We start from the raw sequence: 11,824 nt of genomic DNA, 5'->3' as shown, positions 1-11,824 counted from the left end.
CTGGACTCTGAATCCAGCGATCTGAAATCAAATCTCGGTGGGACCTGATTTTAAGACCGAGTTAATATAAAACTTTGCCACCATTGTCGGAATTACTAAAAACCACCAGTCCGTTCAAATTACTGAAAACCACCATATACGTCGATAATCCTGAGACACTTACATCAGTAATCTGCATACATTTCATCTTGAGGAATGTTCAGAAAATGGCTAACATTTGTTGAGGCCAAAAAACCTTGATGGGGGCTTTTGCACTCATGACGCGTAGACTGAAGCGTTGATCTGAAAACACGCAAAATTGAGCACATTATATCCTGTATTGGTGCCATGGTGTAATGGTTAGCACTCTGGACTCTGAATCCAGTGATTCTGAGTTCAAATTTCGGTGGGACCTGATTTTAAGACCAAGTTAATATAAATCTTTGCCACCATTGTCGGAATTACTAAAAACCACCAGTCCGTCAAATTACTGAAAACCACCATATACGTCGATAATCCTGAGACACTTACATCAGATCTGCATACATTTCATCCTGAGGAATGTTCAGAAAATGGCTAACATTTGTTGACGCCAAAAAACCTTGATGGGGGCTTTTGCACTCATGACGCGAAGACTGAAGCGTTGATCTGAAAACACGCAAAATTGGAGCACAGTATATGATGTAGTGGTGCCATGGTGTAATGGTTAGCACTCTGGACTCTGAATCCAGCGATCCGAGTTCAAATCTCGGTGGGACCTGATTTTAAGACCGAGTAATATAAAACTTTGCCACCATTGTCAGAATTACTAAAAACCACCAGTCCGTCAAATTACTGAAAACCACAATATAACGTCGATAATCCTGAGACACTTACATCAGATCTGCATACATTTCATCTTGAGGAATGTTCAGAAAATGGCTAACATTTGTTGAGGCCAAAAAACCTTGATGGGGGCTTTTGCACTCATGACGCGTAGACTGAAGCGTTGATCTGAAAACACGCAAAATTGAGCACATTATATCCTGTATTGGTGCCATGGTGTAATGGTTAGCACTCTGGACTCTGAATCCAGTGATTTGAGTTCAAATTTCGGTGGGACCAGATTTTAAGACCAAGTTAATATAAATCTTTGCCACCATTGTCGGAATTACTAAAAACCACCAGTCCGTCAAATTACTGAAAACCACCATATTACGTCGATAATACTGAGACACTTACATCAGATCTGCATACATTTCATCCTGAGGAATGTTCAGAAAATGGCTAACATTTTTTGACGCCAAAAAACCTTGATGGGGGCTTTTGCACTCATGACGCGAAGACTGACGCATTGATCTGAAAACACGCAAAATTGGAGCACAGTATATGACTGTAGTGGTGCCATGGTGTAATGGTTAGCACTCTGGACTCTGAATCCAGCGATCCGAGTTCAAATCTCGGTGAGACCTGATTTTAAGACCGAGGTAATATAAAACTTTGCCACCATTGTCGGAATTACTAAAAACCACCAGTCCGTCAAATTACTGAAAACCACCATATAACGTCGATAATCCTGAGACACTTACATCAGATCTGCATACATTTCATCTTGAGAATGTTCAGAAAATGGCTAACATTTGTTGAGGCCAAAAAACCTTGATGGGGGCTTTTGCACTCATGACGCGTAGACTGAAGCGTTGATCTGAAAACAAGCAAAATTGGAGCACAGTATATGATGTAGTGGTGCCATGGTGTAATGGTTAGCACTCTGGACTCTGAATCCAGCGATCTGAAATCAAATCTCAGTGGGACCTGATTTTAAGACCGAGTAAATATAAAACTTTGCCACCATTGTCGGAATTACTAAAAACCACCAGTCCGTCAAATTACTGAAAACCACCAAATAACGTTGATAATCCTGAGACACTTACATCAGATCTGCATACATTTCATCTTGAGGAATGTTCAGAAAATGGCTAACATTTGTTGAGGCCAAAAAACCTTGATGGGGGCTTTTGCACTCATGACGCGTAGACTGAAGCGTTGATCTGAAAACACGCAAAATTGAGCACATTATATCCTGTATTGGTGCCATGGTGTAATGGTTAGCACTCTGGACTCTGAATCCAGTGATTTGAGTTCAAATTTCGGTGGGACCTGATTTTAAGACCAAGTTAATATAAATCTTTGCCACCATTGTCGGAATTACTAAAAACCACCAGTCCGTCAAATGACTGAAAACCACCATATTACGTCGATAATACTGAGACACTTACATCAGATCTGCATACATTTCATCCTGAGGAATGTTCAGAAAATGGCTAACTATTTTTTGACGCCAAAAAACCTTGATGGGGGCTTTTGCACTCATGACGCGAAGACTGACGCGTTGATCTGAAAACACGCAAAATTGGAGCACAGTATATGATGTAGTGGTACCATGGTGTAATGGTTATTACCCTGGACTCTGAATCCAGCGATCCGAGTTCAAATCTCGGTGAGACCTGATTTTAAGACCGAGGTAATATAAAACTTTGCCACCATTGTCGGAATTACTAAAAACCGCCAGTCCGTCAAATTACTGAAAACCACCATATAACGTCGATAATCATGAGACATTTACATCAGATCTGCATTCATTTTATCTTGAGAAATGTTCAGAAAATGGCTAACATTTGTTGAGGCCAAAAAACCTTGATGGGGGCTTTTGCACTCATGACGCGTAGACTGAAGCGTTGATCTGAAAACAAGCAAAATTGGAGCACAGGATATGATGTAGTGGTGCCATGGTGTAATGGTTAGCACTCTGGACTCTGAATCAAGCGATCTGAAATCAAACGTAAGTGCGACCTGATTTGAAGACCGAGTTAATATAAAACTTTGCCACTATTGTCGGAATTACTAAAAACCACCAGTCCGTCAAATTACTGAAAACCACCATATAACATTGATAATCCCGAGACACTTACATCAGATCTGCATACATTTCATCTTGAGGAATGCTCAGAAAATGGCTAACATTTGTTGAGGCCAAAAACAAATGGCCTCAATCTGAATCCAGCAATCCGAGTCCAAATCTTGGTGGGACCTGATTTTAAGACCAAGTTAATATAAAACTTTACCACCATTGTCGGAATTACTAAAAACCACCAGTCCGTCAAATTACTGAAAACCACCATATAACGTCGATAATCCTGAGACACTTACATCAGATCTGCATACATTTTATCTTGAGGAATGTTCAGAAAATGGCTAACATTTGTTGAGGCCAAAAAACCTTGATGGGGGCTTTTGCACTCATGACGCGTAGACTGAAGCGTTGATCTGAAAACACGTAAAATTGGAGCACATTACATCCTGTATTGGTGCCATGGTGTAATGGTTAGCACTCTGGACTTTGAATCCAGTGATCCGAGTTCAAATCTCGGTGGGACCTGATTTTAAGACCAAGTTAATATAAAACTTTGCCAACATTGTCGGAATTACTAAAAACCACCAAACAGTCAAATTACTGAAAACCACCATATTATGTGGGAAAAGCCTGAGGCACTTACATTAGTTAAATATGCATACATTTCATCTTGAGGAATGTTCAGAAATGGCTAACATTTGTTGACGCCAAAAAACCTTGATGGGGGCTTTTGCACTCATGACGCGTAGACTGAAGCGTTGATCTGAAAACACGCAATATTGGAGCACAGTATATGATGTAGTGGTGCCATGGTGTAATGGTTAGCACTCTGGACTCTTAATCCAGAGTTCAAATTTCGGTGGGACCTGATCTTAAGACCAAGTTAATATAAAATTTTGCCACTATTGTCGGAATTACTAAAAACCACCAGTCCGTCAAATTACTGAAAACCACCATATAACGTCGATAATCCTGAGACACTTACATCAGATCTGCATACATTTCATCTTGAGGAATGCTCAGAAAATGGCTAACATTTGTTGAGGCCAAAAACAAATGGCCTCAATCTGAATCCAGCGATCCGAGTTCAAATCTCGGTGGGACCTGATTTTAAGACTGAGTTAATATAAAACTTTGCCACCATTGTCGGAATTACTAAAAACCACCAGTCCGTCAAATTACTGAAAACCACCATATAACGTCGATAATCCCGAGACATTTACATCAGATCTGCATACATTTTATCTTGAGAAATGTTCAGAAAATTGCTAACATTTGTTGAGGCCAAAAAACCTTGATTTGGGCTTTTGCACCCATGACGCGTAGACTGAAGCGTTGATCTGAAAACATGCAAAATTGGAGCACAGTATGTCCTGTCTAGGTGCCATGGTGTAATGGTTAGCACTCTGCACTCTGAATCCAGCGATCTGAACTCAAATCTCGGAGGGACCTGATTTTAAGACCGAGTTAATATAAAACTTTGCCACCATTTTCGGAATTACTAAAAACCACCAGTCCGTCAAATTACTGAATCCAGTGATCCAAGTTCAAATCTCGGTGGGACCTGATTTTAAGACCGAGTTAATATAAAACTTTGCCACTATTGTCGGAATTACTAAAAACCACCAGTCCGTCAAATTACTGAAAACCACCATATAACGTCGATAATCCTGAGACACTTACATCAGATCTGCATACATTTCATCTTGAGGAATGCTCAGAAAATGGCTAACATTTGTTGAGGCCAAAAACAAATGGCCTCAATCTGAATCCAGCGATCCGAGTTCAAATCTCAGTGGGACCTGATTTTAAGACCGAGTTAATATAAAACTTTGCCACCATTGTCGGAATTACTAAAAACCACCAGTCCGTCAAATTACTGAAAACCACCATATTACGTCGATAATCCTGAGACAGTTACATCAGATCTGCATACATTTCATCTTGAGGAATGCTAGGAAAATGGCTAACATTTGTTGACGCCAAAAAACCTTGATGGGGGCTTTTGCACTCATGACGCGTAGACTGAAGCGTTGATCTGAAAACACGCAAAATTGGAGCACAGTATATAATGTAGTGAAGCCATGGTGTAATGGTTAGCACTCTGGACTCTTAATCCAGCGATCAGACTACAAATTTCGGTGGGACCTGATTTTAAGACCAAGTTAATATAAAACTTTGCCACCATTGTCGGAATTACTAAAAACCACCAGTCCGTCAAATTACTGAAAACCACCATATTATGTGGAAAAGCCTGAGACACTTACATTAGTTAAATATGCATACATTTCATCTTGAGGAATGTTCAGAAAATGGCTAACATTTGTTGAGGCTAAAAAACCTTGATGGGGGCTTTTGCACTCATGACGCGTAGACTGAAGCTTTGATCTGAAAACACGCAAAATTGGAGCACAGTATATAATGTAGTGAAGCCATGGTGTAATGGTTAGCACTCTGGACTCTTAATCCAGCGATCAGACTACAAATTTCGGTGGGACCTGATTTTAAGACCAAGTTAATATAAAACTTTGCCACCATTGTCGGAATTACTAAAAACCACCAGTCCGTCAAATTACTGAAAACCACCATATTATGTGGAAAAGCCTGAGACACTTACATTAGTTAAATATGCATACATTTCATCTTGAGGAATGTTCAGAAAATGGCTAACATTTGTTGAGGCTAAAAAACCTTGATGGGGGCTTTTGCACTCATGACGCGTAGACTGAAGCGTTGATCTGAAAACACGCAAAATTGAGCACATTATATCCTGTATTGGTGCCATGGTGTAATGGTTAGCACTCTGGACTCTGAATCCAGTGATTTGAGTTCAAATTTCGGTGGGACCAGATTTTAAGACCAAGTTAATATAAATCTTTGCCACCATTGTCGGAATTACTAAAAACCACCAGTCCGTCAAATTACTGAAAACCACCATATTACGTCGATAATACTGAGACACTTACATCAGATCTGCATATATTTCATCTTGAGGAATGCTCAGAAAATGGCTAACATTTGTTGAGGCCAAAAACAAATGGCCTCAATCTGAATCCAGCGATCGGAGTTCAAATCTCAGTGGGACCTGATTTTAAGACCAAGTTAATATAAAACTTTGCCACCATTGTCGGAATTACTAAAAACCACCAGTCCGTCAAATTACTGAAAACCACCATATTATGTGGAAAAGCCTGAGACACTTACATTAGTTAAATATGCATACATTTCATCTTGAGGAATGTTCAGAAAATGGCTAACATTTGTTGAGGCTAAAAAACCTTGATGGGGGCTTTTGCACTCATGACGCGTAGACTGAAGCGTTGATCTGAAAACACGCAAAATTGAGCACATTATATCCTGTATTGGTGCCATGGTGTAATGGTTAGCACTCTGGACTCTGAATCCAGTGATTTGAGTTCAAATTTCGGTGGGACCAGATTTTAAGACCAAGTTAATATAAATCTTTGCCACCATTGTCGGAATTACTAAAAACCACCAGTCCGTCAAATTACTGAAAACCACCATATTACGTCGATAATACTGAGACACTTACATCAGATCTGCATATATTTCATCTTGAGGAATGCTCAGAAAATGGCTAACATTTGTTGAGGCCAAAAACAAATGGCCTCAATCTGAATCCAGCGATCGGAGTTCAAATCTCAGTGGGACCTGATTTTAAGACCAAGTTAATATAAAACTTTGCCACCATTGTCGGAATTACTAAAAACCACCAGTCCGTCAAATTACTGAAAACCACCATATTATGTGGAAAAGCCTGAGACACTTACATTAGTTAAATATGCATACATTTCATCTTGAGGAATGTTCAGAAAATGGCTAACATTTGTTGAGGCTAAAAAACCTTGATGGGGGCTTTTGCACTCATGACGCGTAGACTGAAGCGTTGATCTGAAAACACGCAAAATTGGAGCACAGTATATGATATAGTGGTGCCATGGTGTAATGGTTAGCACTCTGGACTCTGAATCCAGCGATCCGAGTTCAAATCTCGGTGGGACCTGATTTTCAGACCGAGTTAATATAAAACTTTGCCACCATTGTCGGAATTACTAAAAACCACCATACAACGTCGATAATCCTAAAACACTTACATCAGATCTCCATTCATACTAAAAACCACCAGTCCGTCAAATTACTGAAAACCACCATATAACGTCCATAATCCTGAGACACTTACATCAGATCTGCATACATTTCATCTTGAGGAATGTTCAGAAAATTGCTAACATTTGTTGAGGCCAAAAAACCTTGATGGGGGCTTTTGCACTCATGACGCGTAGACTGAAGCATTGATCTGAAAACACGCAAAATTGGAGCTCAGTATATCCTGTATTGGTGCTGTGGTGTAATGGTTAGCACTCTTTACTCTGAATCCAGCGATCTGAGTTCAAATCTCTGTGGTACCTGATTTTAAGACCAAGTTAATATATAACTTTGCCACCATTGTCGGAAATACTAAAAACCACCAGTCCGTCAAATTACTGAAAACCACCATATAACGTCGATAATCCTGAGACACTTACATCAGATCTGCATACATTTCATCTTGAGGAATGTTTAGAAATGGCTAACATTTGTTTAGGCCAAAAATCCTTGATGGGGGCTTTTGCATTCATGACGCGTAGACTGAAGCGTTGATCTGAAAACACGCAAAATTGGAGCACAGTATATGATGTAGTGATGCCATGGTTTAATGGTTAGCACTCTGGACTCCTAATCCAGCGATTTGAAATCAAATCTCGGTGGGACCTGATTTTAAGACCGAGTTAATATAAAACTTTGCCACCATTGTCGGAATTACTAAAAACCACCAGTCCGTCAAATTACTGAAAACCACCATATTACGTCGATAATCCTGAGACACTTACATCAGATCTGCATACATTTCATCTTGAGGAATGTTCAGTAATGGCTAACATTTGTTGACGCCAAAAAACCTTGATGGGGGCTTTTGCACTCATGACGCGTAGACTGAAGCGTTGATCTGAAAACACACAAAATTGGAGCACATTACATCCTGTATTGGTGCCATGGTGTAATGGTTAGCACTCTGGACTTTGAATCCAGTGATCCGAGTTCAAATCTCGGTGGGACCTGATTTTAAGACCGAGTTAATATAAACCTTTGCCAACATTGTCGGAATTACTAAAAACCACCAGTCAGTCAAATTACTGAAAACCACCATATTATGTGGGAAAAGCCTGAGACACTTACATTAGTTAAATATGCATACATTTCATCTTGAGGAATGTTCAGAAAATGGCTAACATTTGTTGAGGCCAAAAAACCTTGATGGGGGCTTTTGCACTCATGACGCGTAGACTGAAGCGTTGATCTGAAAACAAGCAAAATTGGAGCACAGTATGTCCTGTCTAGGTGCCATGGTGTAATGGTTAGCACTCTGCACTCTGAATCCAGCGATCTGAAATCAAATCTCGGTGGGACCTGATTTTAAGACCGAGTTAATATAAAACTTTGCCACCATTGTCGGAATTACTAAAAACCACCAGTCCGTCAAATTACTGAAAACCACCATATTATGTGGAAAAGCCTGAGACACTTACATTAGGTAAATATGCATACATTTCATCTTGAGGAATGTTCAGAAAATGGCTAACATTTGTTGAGGCCAAAAAACCTTGATGGGGGCTTTTGCACTCATGACACGTAGACTGAAGCGTTGATCTGAAAGCACGCAAAATTGGAGCACATTATATCCTTTAGTGGTGCCATGGTGTAATGGTTAGCACTCTGGACTTTGAATCCAGTGATCCAAAATCAAATCTCGGTGGGGACTGATTTTAAGACCAAGTTAATATAAACCTTTGCCACCATTGTCGGAATTACTAAAAACCACCAGTCCGTCAAATTACTGAATCCAGTGATCCAAGTTCAAATCTCGGTGGGACCTGATTTTAAGACCGAGTTAATATAAAACTTTGCCACTATTGTCGGAATTACTAAAAACCACCATACAACGTCGATAATCCTGAGACACTTACATCAGATCTGCATACATTTCATCTTGAGGAATGCTCAGAAAATGGCTAACATTTGTTGAGGCCAAAAACAAATGGCCTCAATCTGAATCCAGCGATCCGAGTTCAAATCTCAGTGGGACCTGATTTTAAGACCGAGTTAATATAAAACTTTGCCACCATTGTCGGAATTACTAAAAACCACCATATAACGTCGATAATCCTAAAACACTTACATCAGATCTCCATTCATACTAAAAACCACCAGTCCGTCAAATTACTGAAAACCACCATATAACGTCCATAATCCTGAGACACTTACATCAGATCTGCTATATTTCATCTTGAGGAATGCTCAGAAAATGGCTAACATTTGTTGAGGCCAAAAACAAATGGCCTCAATCTGAATCCAGCGATCGGAGTTCAAATCTCAGTGGGACCTGATTTGAAGACCGAGTTAATATAAAACTTTGCCACCATTGTCGGAATTACTAAAAACCACCAGTCCGTCAAATTACTGAAAACTACCATATTACGTCGATAATCCTGAGACACTTACATCAGATCTGCATACATTTCATCTTGAGGAATGTTCAGAAAATTGCTAACATTTGTTGAGGCCAAAAAACCTTGATGGGGGCTTTTGCACTCATGACGCGTAGACTGAAGCATTGATCTGAAAACACGCAAAATTGGAGCTCAGTATATCCTGTATTGGTGCTGTGGTGTAATGGTTAGCACTCTTTACTCTGAATCCAGCGATCTGAGTTCAAATCTCTGTGGTACCTGATTTTAAGACCAAGTTAATATATAACTTTGCCACCATTGTCGGAAATACTAAAAACCACCAGTCCGTCAAATTACTGAAAACCACCATATAACGTCGATAATCCTGAGACACTTACATCAGATCTGCATACATTTCATCTTGAGGAATGTTTAGAAATGGCTAACATTTGTTTAGGCCAAAAATCCTTGATGGGGGCTTTTGCATTCATGACGCGTAGACTGAAGCGTTGATCTGAAAACACGCAAAATTGGAGCACAGTATATGATGTAGTGATGCCATGGTTTAATGGTTAGCACTCTGGACTCCTAATCCAGCGATTTGAAATCAAATCTCGGTGGGACCTGATTTTAAGACCGAGTTAATATAAAACTTTGCCACCATTGTCGGAATTACTAAAAACCACCAGTCCGTCAAATTACTGAAAACCACCATATTACGTCGATAATCCTGAGACACTTACATCAGATCTGCATACATTTCATCTTGAGGAATGTTCAGTAATGGCTAACATTTGTTGACGCCAAAAAACCTTGATGGGGGCTTTTGCACTCATGACGCGTAGACTGAAGCGTTGATCTGAAAACACACAAAATTGGAGCACATTACATCCTGTATTGGTGCCATGGTGTAATGGTTAGCACTCTGGACTTTGAATCCAGTGATCCGAGTTCAAATCTCGGTGGGACCTGATTTTAAGACCGAGTTAATATAAACCTTTGCCAACATTGTCGGAATTACTAAAAACCACCAGTCAGTCAAATTACTGAAAACCACCATATTATGTGGGAAAAGCCTGAGACACTTACATTAGTTAAATATGCATACATTTCATCTTGAGGAATGTTCAGAAAATGGCTAACATTTGTTGAGGCCAAAAAACCTTGATGGGGGCTTTTGCACTCATGACGCGTAGACTGAAGCGTTGATCTGAAAACAAGCAAAATTGGAGCACAGTATGTCCTGTCTAGGTGCCATGGTGTAATGGTTAGCACTCTGCACTCTGAATCCAGCGATCTGAAATCAAATCTCGGTGGGACCTGATTTTAAGACCGAGTTAATATAAAACTTTGCCACCATTGTCGGAATTACTAAAAACCACCAGTCCGTCAAATTACTGAAAACCACCATATTATGTGGAAAAGCCTGAGACACTTACATTAGGTAAATATGCATACATTTCATCTTGAGGAATGTTCAGAAAATGGCTAACATTTGTTGAGGCCAAAAAACCTTGATGGGGGCTTTTGCACTCATGACACGTAGACTGAAGCGTTGATCTGAAAGCACGCAAAATTGGAGCACATTATATCCTTTAGTGGTGCCATGGTGTAATGGTTAGCACTCTGGACTTTGAATCCAGTGATCCAAAATCAAATCTCGGTGGGGACTGATTTTAAGACCAAGTTAATATAAACCTTTGCCACCATTGTCGGAATTACTAAAAACCACCAGTCCGTCAAATTACTGAATCCAGTGATCCAAGTTCAAATCTCGGTGGGACCTGATTTTAAGACCGAGTTAATATAAAACTTTGCCACTATTGTCGGAATTACTAAAAACCACCATACAACGTCGATAATCCTGAGACACTTACATCAGATCTGCATACATTTCATCTTGAGGAATGCTCAGAAAATGGCTAACATTTGTTGAGGCCAAAAACAAATGGCCTCAATCTGAATCCAGCGATCCGAGTTCAAATCTCAGTGGGACCTGATTTTAAGACCGAGTTAATATAAAACTTTGCCACCATTGTCGGAATTACTAAAAACCACCATATAACGTCGATAATCCTAAAACACTTACATCAGATCTCCATTCATACTAAAAACCACCAGTCCGTCAAATTACTGAAAACCACCATATAACGTCCATAATCCTGAGACACTTACATCAGATCTGCTATATTTCATCTTGAGGAATGCTCAGAAAATGGCTAACATTTGTTGAGGCCAAAAACAAATGGCCTCAATCTGAATCCAGCGATCGGAGTTCAAATCTCAGTGGGACCTGATTTGAAGACCGAGTTAATATAAAACTTTGCCACCATTGTCGGAATTACTAAAAACCACCAGTCCGTCAAATTACTGAAAACTACCATATTACGTCGATAATCCTGAGACACTTACATCAGATCTGCATACATTTCATCTTGAGGAA

The 11,824-nt window shown here is 39.8% G+C and overlaps 11 non-coding genes across 11 annotated transcripts; all 11 read left to right on the top strand.

Annotated features, from left to right (window-relative positions):
* Positions 1-321: 321 nt before the first annotated feature.
* trnaq-cug (transfer RNA glutamine (anticodon CUG)) lies at positions 322-394 on the top strand. Its single transcript has one exon. It is a non-coding gene; the product is annotated as a tRNA-Gln (tRNA).
* Positions 395-667: 273 nt separating this feature from the next.
* On the top strand, positions 668-739 carry trnaq-cug (transfer RNA glutamine (anticodon CUG)). The gene has a single exon. It is a non-coding gene; the product is annotated as a tRNA-Gln (tRNA).
* Positions 740-1,011: 272 nt separating this feature from the next.
* On the top strand, positions 1,012-1,083 carry trnaq-cug (transfer RNA glutamine (anticodon CUG)). Its single transcript has one exon. It is a non-coding gene; the product is annotated as a tRNA-Gln (tRNA).
* Positions 1,084-1,358: 275 nt separating this feature from the next.
* trnaq-cug (transfer RNA glutamine (anticodon CUG)) lies at positions 1,359-1,430 on the top strand. The gene has a single exon. It is a non-coding gene; the product is annotated as a tRNA-Gln (tRNA).
* A 618-nt stretch (positions 1,431-2,048) lies between these two features.
* Positions 2,049-2,120, top strand: trnaq-cug (transfer RNA glutamine (anticodon CUG)). The gene has a single exon. It is a non-coding gene; the product is annotated as a tRNA-Gln (tRNA).
* A 1,205-nt stretch (positions 2,121-3,325) lies between these two features.
* Positions 3,326-3,397, top strand: trnaq-uug (transfer RNA glutamine (anticodon UUG)). Its single transcript has one exon. It is a non-coding gene; the product is annotated as a tRNA-Gln (tRNA).
* Positions 3,398-5,649: 2,252 nt separating this feature from the next.
* trnaq-cug (transfer RNA glutamine (anticodon CUG)) lies at positions 5,650-5,721 on the top strand. The gene has a single exon. It is a non-coding gene; the product is annotated as a tRNA-Gln (tRNA).
* A 515-nt stretch (positions 5,722-6,236) lies between these two features.
* trnaq-cug (transfer RNA glutamine (anticodon CUG)) lies at positions 6,237-6,308 on the top strand. Its single transcript has one exon. It is a non-coding gene; the product is annotated as a tRNA-Gln (tRNA).
* A 516-nt stretch (positions 6,309-6,824) lies between these two features.
* trnaq-cug (transfer RNA glutamine (anticodon CUG)) lies at positions 6,825-6,896 on the top strand. Its single transcript has one exon. It is a non-coding gene; the product is annotated as a tRNA-Gln (tRNA).
* A 1,024-nt stretch (positions 6,897-7,920) lies between these two features.
* trnaq-uug (transfer RNA glutamine (anticodon UUG)) lies at positions 7,921-7,992 on the top strand. The gene has a single exon. It is a non-coding gene; the product is annotated as a tRNA-Gln (tRNA).
* Positions 7,993-10,280: 2,288 nt separating this feature from the next.
* trnaq-uug (transfer RNA glutamine (anticodon UUG)) lies at positions 10,281-10,352 on the top strand. Its single transcript has one exon. It is a non-coding gene; the product is annotated as a tRNA-Gln (tRNA).
* The last annotated feature ends 1,472 nt before the right edge of the window (positions 10,353-11,824 follow it).

The sequence above is a fragment of the Cottoperca gobio genome, chromosome 17, assembly GCF_900634415.1.
Source record: "Cottoperca gobio chromosome 17, fCotGob3.1, whole genome shotgun sequence".
Taxonomy (NCBI): Eukaryota; Metazoa; Chordata; class Actinopteri; order Perciformes; family Bovichtidae; genus Cottoperca; species Cottoperca gobio.
Note: the sequence above shows the minus strand (reverse complement) of the source record. Positions and strands in the feature narration are given on the sequence as shown.